The sequence below is a fragment of the Medicago sativa genome, chromosome 1 (assembly GCF_051527215.1).
Source record: "Medicago sativa cultivar Bolivia chromosome 1, Bolivia_mono, whole genome shotgun sequence".
NCBI lineage: Eukaryota > Viridiplantae > Streptophyta > Magnoliopsida > Fabales > Fabaceae > Medicago > Medicago sativa.
In genome coordinates, this window is record NC_140749.1 from 20,073,884 (window position 1) to 20,087,251 (window position 13,368).

Below are 13,368 nucleotides of genomic sequence, written 5' to 3' on the forward strand. Positions count from 1 at the left end.
GTTGCAAAACCCTTTTTTTTAAAAAAAATTATTTCATAAATGAATTAATAAAGAAAAAAATAAGGTCTGAAAAGAACAGTAACATAAGAAAATACTATTCATATAAAATTGTAACATGATACTAAATTTAAAAATTACATAGAACAAAATAGATGTCAATCATCATTGATCACAATGAAAATAACATCTTCAAAATTACAAATTACATACATAATAAAATTTTTGGATTTCAAATGAATACCCTTAGATAATATGACAATTATCATTGATCACAATCAATATAACATCTTCAAAGACACCACAAATATCTATCAGGAAAGAAAAAAAATACTTAAGCACCAACATTTATATCTCTTCGTCTTGTACTTCCACATCTTGAAATTCTTCGTCAATATCATCATTATTCTTCAAGAATAAAATTAAAATGTTCAATAAGTAATGCGTACATAAGATTATTATGTTTCTATATCATAAGAAACTTTAACAGATCAAAACAAATGGAAAGAAATGAAAATCTTATATATTTTTGTTATATACACTTGCCGAGCCTCATTGAAGGCTACAAAATTGATGACTAACTTGCTAAGAATAAAAAAAACAGTGAGAAAACACTAATGCAACAAAATAAATAAGGCAATATAGTCTGTGAGATAACACTAATGCAACAAAATAATTAAGGCAATATAGTCAGTGAGATAACACAAATACAACAATATAGGTTCGATTTTCAGGAGGAACAACGCTTGGTCAGTCGCATGAGCCGGATTAGTCGTCCACCTTTGGTGGGTTAGAAACCGGTGCGAAAGCCAAAAAAAAAAAAATTTCAACAATATAACCAAGGAAAATAGGAAACCAATGGAGATAAATCAATGACAATTTAAAGAGATAAAAATTAATAAAATTCTAGTCAAAGATACAGAAGTAAATTGGATGGGCAATCGTGGAGTAAGCTATGTGAAACCACAATTTTCATCTCAAATCTAAAATTAAAAGATGAGAAAACAAAGAAAAAGGGCAAACGAGAGGGTGAGAGAGCACCAATCAGACGTGTGTGTGTGTGTGTGTGGGGGGGGGGGGGGGGGGGGGGGGTGAGGAAACTAATATTATGTGCAAATGGCACTTGGACACTTTCAATTAAGCCTTGTACAAGAGAAACAATCAAAAAGACAACTAGTCATAAAAAAAAAAACACAAATTCCTACAACTTAATTAGTCAAGAAATTTACATACATAGAACCCATGTATTCATATCATAACATGATTCACGCTAGAGATTAACAAACCAGATTATTTCAACCCAAATAACAAGGCATAATGGATTGGGATTCCATTTTGTCTGTATGGAACTATGTTTTATCAATATATAGTACTAGTTATGAATCTATACTTATAGATTCATAACTTAACCCTTTAGAGATGTTAATTAATACGTGTAAGAAAGCAACAAGAGTAAAAAAGAAAAGTTTAGAGGGGTACCAATTATGAATCACGAACACCCTTTGGATTAGGCGTGTCCTATTGTTGGACATGTGTCGGTGTCGGACAATGACACATAATTACACTGAATTATGCGATTTTCTCAAATTATTATTGGTGTTGGGTTTGTGTTCATGTCTGATGTCTGTATTTGTATCCATGCTTCATAGGATACTCATCCCGATTGCAACTTGTGTTATTGGACAAATTTATCTCATCTATCCATTTAGTAAATGATGCTCAACCTATATATCAGGGTATAAAAAGGCATGAAGAACTGACTTAAAGAATTACAAGCATACATGGAAAATCACCAGAAATATACATAAGCATGTTCCAAGAGTAAATACTAAGCTCAATTGCCTATGACAATTGGATATAGTGGCATAAGATGTCCATACCTTTTGACGCCTCCTTTAAACACTTTAATCACAAGTGGACTTGTTCCGGATCTTCTTCTCCATCTATCACTTAATAGACAATAAATTCCACCTTACATGGTTAAAGACTGCATAAAATAGGACTAAGTATAAGACAAGAAGGGAATAAAAGAAAACAATGAAGAATGCCAAATTTTATCTTGTTTTAGTTCTCACTACCTCTATCACTTAAACCACTGAAGTCGCCACAATGTCAATGGAACAAAGACAAATCTGACAAGCCCAATTTGAGAAGCATAAACACCTTTTTTCCTTGAGCAATATCATCCCAAAAATGCCTTCATAACTAAAAATTTAGCATCACAAAATATTATTAAATAAAAAAGTAAAAACAAAATTTAGATAAACTATGAACTAAAATAAAAACTAAACTTCAAAAGCATAATCTTTTTAACTTGCTACTATCTTCAAAAATATAGCTAAACCCATTTGAGAAAGTTTTCAATCATGTCCAATTCATTAATAACATCCTTAGGACCATTATAGCAGGACAATTATCAAGTAGAGGTAGTGAAAACTAAAACAAAATAAATTGAGATTTTAGCAAGGAAGAACACAAGGATCATTCCCATGAATAAATATTGTACACATTAAAAAGTTTCTTCATGGATTCCTCAGTTATATATAGCATATGAAGCTTTATGAATAACCTTAACAACCAACTTCAGAGCATTCACCATGATCATCCTATCATACATCACCATATCCAGAACTAAAATCCCAAACAAACAACTCAATATAACCTAATCAAAATCACAAAACCCCAAATATTCACTATTTCCTACCTTTATTTTTCAAATGTACTTATTTCAATCATCAAAAAACCCTAACCCCAAATATTCACTATTTCCTACCTTTAGTTTTCATATGTACTCATTTCAATCATTAAGAAACCCTAACCCCAAATATTCACTATTTCCTACTTTGATATTTCATATATACTCATTTCAATCATCAAAAACCCCTAAATCATAACTTCTCAATTCCTAGAAGAAAAAAAATTATCACACAAAAATTGAGGTTAAAGCACGCCGAAATTGAGTGAAAGAAGAAATTAGTAGTGGTGTGAAGAAAAGAGGAGTTATTAGAGAACTCATAAAAACCATAACGACGAAGGTGTGGAGAGAAGGAGGAAAATACATAGTATAAAGAGAAATTTGGAAGCATTCTTGGCCGCTAATAAGATACTCATTGTGGAAGAGTTGACAATATTGATGGCAGTGGGTTCAAGATCTTCGAAGACGGACGAGGAACACAAGGTGTTAAAGTATCTTAGATGATAGAAACAGGGTATATTATAAATCAAGCCTTCATATTGATATAGAAGTTATTAGCTTCATATTCTTTAAAATATTCTCAACTCCCAAAACCATAAAGGAAAAAAAACTAAAGAAGATAGAAACAGGGTGTAAGCTCTTTTTTAACTATTGATATAAGTATGTAACTATTACCATGCTACAATATACATTAGAAAAGGCTATGAATCCTATGCACGTTTCTATTTTCTTAACCACAAGATAGAATCCATCCTTTGACAATCAATCCATCAATAACAAAGAAACATAAACTTATCTGTCGACATTTTAGTGAGAATTCATATCCGGTAGCTTAAGACAGTGATTCGAATCTAGAGCTTCAAGATCTGAAACAATGCAAAGAAGTAAACGCGGGTAAAATCATTTGAAATGGTGAAATTATTTGATCTAAAACGAAGCATAGATCAGAATATTAACAATAAATAAACACGAAAGTATTTATACAGTTAACCTAACTAATATGCCCGCAATATATCATCACTTGAAAAACTGTTAACCGTATGTAGTTACTTCAATTCAACAATAACATTTTTATTGGAATTAGGTTCATTACAAAATAAGCAAATAAAATGAACAAGAGGCCAAGGTCGACAAAACAAGAGAAGCATCGTCATAAAAACTTACCATGTAGAAGTATGCTATTGAAATCAAAGTGGCTCAACAATCATTATTGATCTGCCTAACAACCGATTTGTAGCCCTAATGTAAACAAATTCTATGAGACACTTTTAGATATGGTGCCTAAAATGGTTTTTCACATATTCAGAACCCAGACAACAAGTAATATGAAACATGTTGATCTGAACAAGCGTAACTTATTGTGAAATATGAAATAAATTGATAAGAAAACAGGGAATATTTGACAAAAGTGAGAATGATCAAAGACATTTGAATCATAAAGTAACATACATAATAATGACATTACTGAGAATAGGTGCAGAATCCAAACAACTTTAATGAGCATAGGTGCAGAATAACATTAATAAGATTAAAGAAGTAAATAAAATTTGGTTGAAGCATTTTATCGAACAGAAAACAAGCATTGTTAATAGTGGTTGGTTGAAGCATTTTATCGAACAGAAGACAGGCATTATACTATGAGGCACAACGGCAAAATCAAAACCAAAACCAACGCAATAGAAGACAAAAAATCACACTTCATGTCAACATTTGATTTATCGTGAAAAGCCAAAGTGAAAGAAAGAAAGCAAGGCATTAGAACAATGACATTACCTTTGGCGGAGATGTGAAACCAGTGAGATGTACTGCCGCAGCGGGGATCGAGAGCAAAGTGAATCAGGGTAAAATTGCAGAAGTGAAGATGATATATTCAATTACTACGCCACAATCTGAAAAAGACGGTGGTCGACAAATTGAGTTAGGGGTTTTTCCTCTCATTCGTAGAAAGAGTTTAGAGTGTTGAAGGACTCACGGTTGCTGAAGGCGATGAAGGACTCCGATTGTAAATATGAGGAAACGATTTGGGGAAGGAGATGACTAGTTTAGAGTTTAGGGACTTGCGATTTTGGACACAACAAACTTAAAAAAAAAAAAAGCTTTGAAATTTAGTGGGATCGTGGGATCTAGAGATGATTTATGAATATTTTGGGTTTGACAATCAAATTAGTGTAACAAGTTTCTTAAAAAAAAATAGCGTAACAAGATTTGAAAAACTTTTTTCTTTTTGTTTTATTTATATTTTTATTTTTATCTTTTTTGTTAAAAAAAAAATAGATACTCAGCACACACGGTTTATAGTTGTTACCCAATTGAATTAATAGAAGACCGTACTCCATTGTGTGTACGAAAACGGTTATTGAAGTGACAAAAATAATCTTAAAATTCAATACTATGCGCCAACAAAAATGTAAATCCATTGTCTAATGTATTCTACGAGAACGGTATTTTTACCTTTGAAAAAATAGGCGTTGTGGTAGACCCAAAATGTTGTAGTGTTGGTTGGCCCAAAAGCAAATTGAGAGAGAATTGACATTGATTTGAATTGAAAGTTGACATTGAAAGTTGACATTGAAAGTTGAGATTGAAAGTTGAGATTGAACAGAGACATAGATATAGACATAGACATTGGATTGAGAGTTGCAATTGAAAGAGACATTGGAAATTGAAATTGGATTGAGACATAGGCATTGACATTGGATTGGAGAGTTGCAATTGACATTGAAATTGGACTGAAATTGGATTGAAAATTGACATTGACATTGGATATCGTCATTGGAATTGGAATTGACGTTGACATTGACATTGACATTGACATTAACATTGACATTGGAGATTGACATTTGTCATTGACATTTGACATTGACATTTGACATCGACATTGGAGATTGACATTGACATTGACATTGGAGATTGTCATTGGAGATTGTCATTGAAATTGGAATTGAGATTGGAGATTGGAAATCGCTTCGAATTTGACAGTTTGACATTGAAATTGGAAATTGCTTCGAATTTGACGTTTGACATTTGGAATTGAAATTGAAATTGGCATTGAATTTGACAGTTGACAGTTGGATATGCAACATGTATGCATGGTATAGCAAGATTGTTGGATGTATGGGCACATAAAATGCATGATTATGCATGTATGAATGCTTGCAATGCATGATTGGTTGGCAATCCGGCAGAGAAATTTCACAAAGGCAGACAAGTCATTGGAAGATTGGGCACGTAGTGGCTCGTGCTACGACGTATTCACTGGGGAAAACCTCTTTGGAGAGACCGTCGTTGAGAGACGTATTGAATCCATGGCTGAGGGCAATAAACTTGTAGAGGAGGGACCCTTGGAAGGTTCTTGGATACAGGTCGCCATTGCTAGGCGTGTCAGTGCTGGGTGAACATTGGATGTTCGCATCTGTGGTCAATGCTCTTCAATTATTTCATTCTTTCATTTTCATTTTCAAACCCCATTTTTGCCTGAACCGCCCTTTCGGGTTTTCGATTCACCGGGGAGTAAAAATTCTTTTTATTGCCCCATTTTTGCCTGAATTGCCTTCATAGGTTGTCAATCAGCGGGGTGCTCATTTTTTGCCTAAGCCGCCCTTTCGGGTTTTCAACTTAGCGAGCTTTTCATTTGTATTTTTTTCCACTTTTTCACTTCATTCTGTTTTTTCCATTCTTGCCATTGACCACAGATCATCTTGGGGAGTAACCTGCTTGTAACATGTATTGAAATAGGCATTGACATTCATTCATTCATGCATGTTTCATTGAAATGTACCCTGTTGCTCAGGTTTGCTTTCAAAATAGACAGAAAAAGGATTTTTCAATTTTCACAGAGGTTTGTTTCAGACATTAACATTATCAAATAGAAAGAAAATATTTTGTATATAGCATTGAAAGTAGAAAGAAAAATAGAGTTTCAAACAATAGAAAGGCTCAAATTGATGTAGAAGAGTGAGGGTCAGCCAAAGGCATGACTTCACGGATTTACAAAGCTTGGAAAATGGTAATTTTATTGGTTGGTGATACATTGAACACGATGACCGCTACATTTCATAGAAATTTTGAATTCACAAGTACAGAAGCCTCTGATGAAGACAATCATTGACAGTTGCAGATGCCCCAAGGGGTGATGGTGATTTGCCAGATATAGTTACTTGTCTTTTATTGTCAACCTCATTTTTGCATGAACCGCCCTTTCGGGTTTTCGGCTCATCGAGGCGCTCATTCTTGCCTGAGTTGCGTACAATCTCAGCGAGCTTTTTATATTCATTTTTTTTGTCCCTAACTTTTGCCTGGATCGCCCTTTCGGGTTTTCGATCCACCGGGAAGCGCATTTTTGCCTAGGCCGCCCTTTCGGGTTTTCGACCTACCACGCTGTTCTTTTCTTTCTAGACAAAGTATTTCTTGACTATATCGGCATTGACAGGATTTGGAAGCTCAACACCATCCATGTGTGTAAGAATCAAAGCACCACCAGAGAAAGCCTTCTTGACAACATAAGGACCTTCATAGTTAGGTGTCCACTTGCCCCTTGGGTCGGGTTGCTGACTTATCCTTCTTTTCAATACAAGTTCGCCTTCCTTGAATTCTCGAGGTCGGACTTTCTTGTCAAAAGCATTCTTCATACGTACTTGATACAACTGTCCATGAGTCATAGCATTCATACGTTTCTCTTCAATCAGATTCAATTGATCATAACGACTTTGACACCATTCAGCCTCAGTCAATTTTGCTTCCATGATTACTCGAAGAGATGGAATCTCCACTTCCAGAGGGAGAACTGCTTCCATACCATACACAAGAGAGAAAGGGGTTGCCCCGGTTGAACTGCGCACTGTAGTACGGTAACCATGCAAGGCAAACGGTAGCATTTCATGCCAGTCTTTGTAAGTAGTGACCATCTTCTGAACAATCTTCTTGATGTTCTTGTTAGCGGCCTCAACTGCACCATTCATCTGAGGTCTATAAGGAGAAGAGTTGTGATGTTCAATCTTGAATTCTTCACATAAAGCTTGCATCATGCTATTGTTCAGATTGGAACCATTGTCAGTGATGATCTTGTTGGGAACACCATATCGACAGATGATGTTATTCTTGATAAACTTGACAACCACTTGCTTGGTCACATTGGCATAGGAGGCAGCTTCAACCCACTTGGTAAAATAGTCAATTGCCACTAGAATGAAACGATGTCCATTGGAAGCTTTTGGTTCGATTCTTCCTATCATGTCAATGCCCCACATAGAGAAAGGCCACGGGGAAGATATAACATTGAGAGCGTGTGGAGGCACATGAATCTTGTCAGCATAAATTTGACATTTGTGACATCTTTTAGCATGTTTGTGGCAATCACGCTCCATAGTTATCCAGTAATAGCCGGCTCTTAACAGTTTCCTTGACATAGTGTGGCCCGAAGCATGGGTCCCAAAAGTACCATCATGTACATCATGCATCAATTTCTCGGCTTCTTGCTTATCAACACATCTTAACAAGACCATGTCATAGTTCCTCTTGTATAGGATTTCTCCGTCCAGAAAGAATTTACTAGCCCATCGTCTCAAGGTCTTCTTATCTCTGTTGGAAGCACCAGGTGGATATTCACGATTCTGCAAGAATTGTTTGATGTTGTAATACCAAGGCTTTTTGTCATTCACATCTCCATCAGCTTGATCTGGCATGTTTTCAATAGTCACTACAAAAAAACTGGTAAATAGCGGCGGTTCTATTACGGCAGTTCCAAAAACCGCCACTATAAACAGTACATTGTGGCAGTTTTAAAAAACGCCGCTATGCACGGTACATTGCGGCAGTTTTACCCGCCCCTATAGACAAAATTGTATTTAACAATTCATAATGGGCATTCTGGCAGTTGTAGCCGCCGGTATTCTCAAAATTATTTTTGTATTCAAACTTTAACATTTCACTTTCCCTCTTCCCTTGTTTTAGTGAAATTATCCCTCTCTTTTCTTCCCTCGTTTTTTTCTTGAATTTATTCTTTATTATTAATTATTAATGTTTTTACCCTAAATTTTTCATAAACCCTCCAAATTGACAATTTCTTCTCTCTCTGAACAAACCCCTCAACTCTCACTCCCCCTTCTCACAAACCCTATCATCTCTCAAAAGATCAACCTCTCAAACCCTTTCATCTCTCAACCGATCAACCTCTCCACCGTTCTCTCAAACTGAAACCCTTGACCTCTCTTTCTCTGTTCACAGATCCAACCACCTCCCGCCGCCGATTTTTGTCTATTAAAACCCTTTCTCTTTTCCCTCACCGATTCTCTCTTAGATATGAAAAGCAAACTCTACTGAAATAGTTCGAAGCCCTTTGTAATTCATTCTTAGTCGCCGTTCTCGCTGTAGTGAGTGAGTGAGATAGGGTTTACCGAAATGAAGAGAAACGACCGTTGCAGAAGACGAAAGCGAACGGAGAAGAAGACGAATCCGCTGCCGTATCTTCCTCTCGAATTGATCATTCAAATTCTACTGAGGTTACCGGTGAAGTTTTATCTTCTGATTGTAAGGGATTCAGTTTCATGATTTTCATCGATTTATTTGTTAGATCTGAATTTGTGATAGCGTGTTTGATTTTCTTTCATTTGACTTTTTTTTTTACCTTCAAGGCAGGGGCTTTAATGCTGGCACGAATCTGTCATAAAAAGCTGCTAAGGACCCAAACAATCCAGATAGACCTTCGACTGCTTTCTTTGTTTTCATGTAAGTTTCAGTGATGATAAAATTGTTTGAATGATAAGTGTTATCATTTATCTTTTACTAACCAATTGGTTGTGGTGAAGTTCGATTTGATTATAATTTGAGTTGCCTGTTTATTTTTGTTGATTTTTGGTCTGAGTTCTGAGAGAGGTTCAATAAGGAAAGTCATAGGAATAAATTTGTTATGCTGGTGAGTTTTGTTATCTAATGTTACTGTTCTTAATTATGGTTAATGAAATTTGAATGATGATTTGAGTTGTATTATGCTATTTTCTTTGAATTTCGAGTAGGTTGGCAAAGACGGTGGATAAGAATGGAAAGTGATATTTGATGCTATAAGTAATTCACGTTTGTTTCACTGAAGAGAATTTATCAAAATACTTAATCGTGTCTTGATTTTAATATAGATTTGTGATTATGTGGTGTTTAGGACAAGTTTTGTGATTTTGATATAGTCATATCTGTTTTGATTTTAATTTAGTGGTAAGAGTTGCAACTATATTGAATGTTCTTGTTTCTTTGGCCGGATCTTGTTTTGATTGAGGCGCTTTTCCGGCACACAATGCGCCTTTTCACAACTATATCCTTCATATCTGTTTTGATTGAGGCGCTTTTCCGGCACACAACGCGCCTTCTCACAAGTATTCAGGTGTGATTGTGGCGAGTTTGCTTTAGCACTTCCTTCCAGATCTATGTATAGTATTTGAATGTCTTATCACACTTTTTGCTGCAGGAATTCACAGCCCGGCCTGATATAGCAGATGATTGTTTTTTGTTGGCTTCAAGGTGTATTCGCTACTGTCCTCAGTTGTTTATCCCCTCGCCAGTTTTTCCTTCGTTAGTTGATTGCTCTATGATTGGGATCACAGTACAGCATAGGTATGGTCTCTCCCACACACATACAATTGCACAATGTTGAAAGCATCCTACACTATTCTAAAATGGTATCATTATCATGTGCATTCTCACACTTTTTATGTGCTTATTTATTCTTGAGATATCAGGAATCCCATAATTATTTTTCATACAGTTCCATGTCTGATTTCCTCGCCTGCATAAATGTCTGCATTTTACTTTTATTTTAGGCTCACTGTCTATAAGTTAAGGCACCATCTGCATGGAAAGAGGGCATGTATGAAATTTTTTGTTTATTATAACATATATAGAGTTACTTAAGGAGTAGATGCTTATTGAAATTTACAAGTGAAATACTTCCCTCTTAAAATACCAGTTATTTTATAACAAGAGACAATATTGATTGATTTTTTTTTCTCTACCTTCAAACCTGTTTGTTTTACTTTTTAGTATGATTGCTGCATGTTAACTTTGAGTGCTTGTAACTCTTGACGAGACTATGCTATGTGAGTTGAATGAATATCTCAAAATTTTCAGCATTTTGTGGCATGTTTGTTTACCCTTTCCATGTATCGCCCACCATATATCGCCCAAATAGCTCTTCGCCTTTCGGGAGTCATTAGAAGAGTTCCTGAGAGAAAAAACCCAATATAACTAAATTGGAATTTAACTTGTAGCCAATTCGATTTGGTTATGCTCTATACCATCATGTACTAAGTTCATTTTCTAAGCTGATTATGACTGCTCCAACATAAATAAAAATCAATTTCCCTAATCAGATGTCAAATATACAAAGTTTTGAATGAGTCCTCTAAATTTCAGAAATTAGTGTCTAATACTACTGCTTTTTCAGTTTGGTGTAGGAGGACGGATGAACTTGTCGATGGCCCTAATGCTTCACATATTACAGCAATGGATAGGTGGGAATCAAGATTGGACGAACTTTTCCAAGGGCGTCCATTTGATATGTTTGATGCTGCTTTATCAGATACCGTCAACAGATTTCCTGTTGATATCCAGGTATTGATTAATTTTGTTCACCAAATTAGATATATACATGAAAACCATCATTAATGTTGTTTTCTACTTGAAAGGCAACAAGTGGTGAATGATTTTATGAACTTCCTGCAACCAGCCTAGGTTCTTTTTGTCCCCACATATAATGATTTTGTGGAACACGTAAATATGTTTTTTCTCTCATGGCTAGAAGATAGCAAAGTTAGGAAAAGAAACTAATTGTAAACATGGTTATTATTATTTCATCTAATTCTGTTTGGTGTAATGACTGAATCATCTCAGAGTCTAACTTTTCCAATTCCAAAAGAGCTGTTATTTGGTTACTTTCTTGACTATATCCTTCCATGTAGCTTCTAACCTTGCCATTCTTAACTGCTTTGGAAGTGTTAGCTCTACCAACGTGCCTACCTACTTCAGGACAATAGCACAAGATAAAGATTAAAGACATAAATATTTAGTTGTTGGACGTGTCATAGCATTCTATATTGTTTTTACTTTGGTTTTTTCTCCGTCTTCGCTATAGCATGCAGGCTGATTTGTTCTAATTATGCAGGATTTTGGTTCTATGTGAGGCTATGGTGTGAGATTTATATGGTGCGTGATGAACACAGACAGGGACTGGCAGCATCACTAACTCAAATTTATTGCCACTAGAATAATTTGTTGGACTATGAATGTTACACTATGTATGAAAAATAATTTATATTAGTACTTGTAATTGTTATTTTTGGTGAAATGTTAAAACTGGTGGTACTAGTATTTGTTATTAGTAATAGTAAATTTTTTTTTATAAATTAAATGATCATTACGGCGGTTAAAACTGCCACTATGCATATTTTTTTAAAAAAATAAAATGACAATTATGGCGGCTAAAACTGCCACTATCCGCAATTTTTTTTGCTGAACTATTGTACATTATGGCGTTTGAAACTGCCGCTATACGCAACAAACTAGCCGCCGTTTTCATCAACGTGTATTCTGGCGGTCTACATGGCGGTTTGCATTAAACTGCCATTTTATTCATTGTGGCAGCAAAAATTCCGGCAGTTTTGGAAACCGCCAGTTTAGGTAATAGTGGCGGCTAAAACCGCCGCAATAAGCTAAATTTAGCCGCCGGAATTATCGTGTTTTTTTGTAGTGAGTAAACACATGAGCGGGTCTATCAAGACGTTGTACTTTGATTACGGGCACATCATTCCAGTGATTGACACGAAACATGGAAGACAAAGTAGCGAGAGCATCAGCCATCTGGTTTTCATCCCGAGGGATGTGGTGCAGTTCAACCTTTGTAAAGTATGTCAACAGACGTCTTGCATAGTCACGGTATGGGATCAGCTTCTCATGATGAGTTTCCCATTCACCCTTTATCTGATTAATAACAAGTGCAGAATCTCCATAGATGTCAAGGTGCTTAATTCTCAGATCAAGGGCTTCTTCAATGCCCAAGATGCATGCTTCATATTCAGCTATGTTGTTCGTGCATTCAAAAGTTATTCGAGCAGTGAAAGGAATGTGGTGCCCCTGCGGAGTCACAATGATGGCTCCAATTCCTTTACCGTAAGCATTAACAGCACCATCAAACACCAATCCCCACTTGCTATTGGGATCTGGCCCTTCATTGATCAGTGGCTCTTCACAGTCTTTTGCTTTCAGATACATAATCTCTTCATCAGGGAAATCAAACTTAATTGGCTGGTAATCATTAAGAAGATACATAATCTCTTCATCAGGGAAATCAAACTTAATTGGCTGGTAATCATCAAGAGGTTGATAAGCAAGATGCTCAGCAAGGACGCTTCCTTTGATTGCTTTCTGAGCTTTGTATACAATGTCATATTCAGACAACAACATCTGCCAACGTGCGATCTTTCCAGTAACAGCAGGCTTTTCAAAGATGTACTTGATTGGATCCATTCGAGATATCAACCAAGTTGTATGATTCACCATATAATGACGCAGGCGTTTGGCAGCCCAAGCTAAAGCACAACAAGTCTTTTCAAGTATCGTATACCGAGTCTCGCAGTCGGTGAACTTCTTGCTCAGATAGTAGATAGCATGCTCTTTCTTACCAGTCTCATCTTGTT

The 13,368-nt window shown here is 35.8% G+C and overlaps 2 long non-coding RNA genes across 10 annotated transcripts; one reads left to right on the plus strand and one right to left on the minus strand.

The window, feature by feature from the left end:
* Positions 1 to 79: 79 nt before the first annotated feature.
* On the minus strand, positions 80 to 5,115 carry LOC146953458 (uncharacterized). 6 transcript variants are annotated; one of them, XR_015010415.1, is made up of 6 exons: positions 4,665 to 5,104; positions 4,466 to 4,581; positions 2,076 to 3,558; positions 1,878 to 1,984; positions 1,477 to 1,721; positions 80 to 405 (listed from the first exon to the last, which is right to left on the minus strand). It is a non-coding gene; the product is annotated as an uncharacterized LOC146953458 (long non-coding RNA). The 6 variants fall into 6 exon arrangements; XR_015010413.1 differs by having other exon boundaries at positions 2,076 to 4,581; positions 4,665 to 5,115; XR_015010406.1 differs by having other exon boundaries at positions 2,076 to 3,931; positions 4,466 to 5,109.
* Positions 5,116 to 9,020: 3,905 nt separating this feature from the next.
* LOC146953459 (uncharacterized) lies at positions 9,021 to 12,073 on the plus strand. Of its 4 annotated transcripts, XR_015010397.1 has the most exons (6): positions 9,021 to 9,217; positions 9,326 to 9,602; positions 9,703 to 10,061; positions 10,146 to 10,291; positions 11,121 to 11,287; positions 11,838 to 12,073. It is a non-coding gene; the product is annotated as an uncharacterized LOC146953459 (long non-coding RNA). The 4 variants fall into 4 exon arrangements; XR_015010391.1 differs by having other exon boundaries at positions 9,322 to 10,061; XR_015010390.1 differs by having other exon boundaries at positions 9,326 to 10,061.
* Positions 12,074 to 13,368: the final 1,295 nt, after the last annotated feature.